Here is a 2,111-nt window from a genome sequence, read left to right as displayed (position 1 = left end):
TTTGAATTTTTAGGCCATTGAATGGCATCAGGTTCTTTTTTCTCTTTAGCTCTGACTACAGTGTTTTTTTCTATGTGTCTATCGTTTGACATTTGTCACGTATGCCAAGCTTAAGGATCAACTTAGGTATTGGCATTTTCGATACCGGTCTGTTGTTGCTATTGTTTTTCCTGTAATTTGAATACTTTGCCTTTTGGGACTAGCCATTGATTTCCATACTCGCCGCAACTTAAATCTTGGTGGAGCAACGTCGTCTTCTTAATTCTTATAAAACTGAGCCTGCATGAGATTATCTATCGAAGAGGTATCCAGAAGTTGCCTTTTGGGTTTCTTTCCAAATGGTGTGGTCGTCGGGTTAACAAGTTCAATTTCTCGAGGTTAAAATTCCACATGAATTTTAATGACCTCATAGTAACACTGGCCATGGAATGTAATAAATTACTTTAAAACACTTTATAAAAGACCCTCCAACATCTTGAGGTAAGCTTGGCTCCTATTTTTTGTAAAACGTTTTCTCGTGTTTTTTAAGACCGCAATTTTTAAAGTTTTACGTGTTCATTTTAGGGTCTTATGCGAATAAGGTTTTATGTCTTAAGTGAAATATTAAGCCTTAAGTGTCATCTCAGTTGTTGTTCCCGTTTCCCATCATAATTTAGAACTTTATCAGGATTTCTTGCCTCTTCAGCATGACGTCCTATGACCGACATTGGTTTACAAGCCTTTCAGCCAGCAGGATCCCAGTCATGGCATTACTGATTGGACCTTAATCAGCTGCTGCCCTTGAATCTGCACAACGGGTTACCAGATCAAACCAGATAAAAGGAATGTGTAAGCCATGTTATGACTTCTGATTTGTTATTGTTATTTGGATTTTGGTACTAGTGCTACTAGTGGTACTAGTGCTCGTTAAAGGTTCTTACAACTGCACTTCAAATACACTAAACAGGATGGCGCTCCAATTTAAAAGGTAAGCATCTGTAAAATAATTCACGCCAACCCACTGTCGCAGGTTATAGCGTCAATTGAATTTTCCGAGGCAAATTACGCGGTAGCGTGGAATTTGCTATGCGAACGGTACAACAATGAAAGGCTTCTTGTTCATAACCACGTAAAAGCACTATTTAACTTAGAAGTTAAGGGCTTCGAGTCTTCGAAAGCTTTAAGATTTTTAATTGATTCAATTTCAAAACATTTAAAAGCCTTAAAACAATTAAATCAGCCCACCGAATATTGGGATACATTGATAATTTACATCGTAACTTCTAAGTTGGATGATGCAACAGCGCGAGAGTGGGAAAGTTTTAGGTCAAGCATGGCGCTTCCGACTTTAGATGACTTGAAAGCATTTTTAAAGTCGCAAGCCGACCTGCTAGAAACCATAGAATCGAAACGCGATACTTCTTTAGGCAATACTCCCAACAGACAAACGAAAATATCTAAATCATTTGTTAATACGGAAGCTAATGCTTTAAAACCTAATAATGCGAATTTTAATACAAATGATTATGCGACCCACAATACGATTTGTGTTTTTTGCAAACGAAGTCATTATATTCGAAACTGCGCAGACTTTCTTAAATTATCTGCGACCGAAAGAAATACGCATGCAAAAAGACTTAGGTTGTGCATAAACTGTTTGCGTCCAGGTCATTTAAATACGGTTTGCAGATTAACAAACTGCAGAAAATGTAACGGTAGGCACAATACTATGTTGCATATTCAATACAACAACGAAAACGTACACGATAAACGCGAAAATAATACAACAGAGAACGCAAGTATCTCTCTTAACTCTTCTAATATCGCTGCATAAGAAAACGTTTTACTCGCAGTTGCCTGCAACAAAGCAGTTGCTTTGGTGCAGGTTGTCGATAAATTTAATAAAACCCGTACGGTACGCGCATTACTAGATTCGGGTTCCTAATCTAGTTTTATTTCGTCTAAATTATGCGATCTACTTAATTTGGAAATGGAAACGATTAACATGGCCGTCGTAGGTCTAAATAACAATAAATCACAGATTAAGAAAAAATGCGAAATTTATGTTTTGAGTCGCATCACAGTGCATATTCGGTAGAAATATCTTGTCTTATTATAAACGAAATTACTGG

This window comes from Anthonomus grandis, chromosome 5, assembly GCF_022605725.1.
Source record: "Anthonomus grandis grandis chromosome 5, icAntGran1.3, whole genome shotgun sequence".
NCBI lineage: Eukaryota > Metazoa > Arthropoda > Insecta > Coleoptera > Curculionidae > Anthonomus > Anthonomus grandis.
This window is presented reverse-complemented; position numbering follows the sequence as displayed.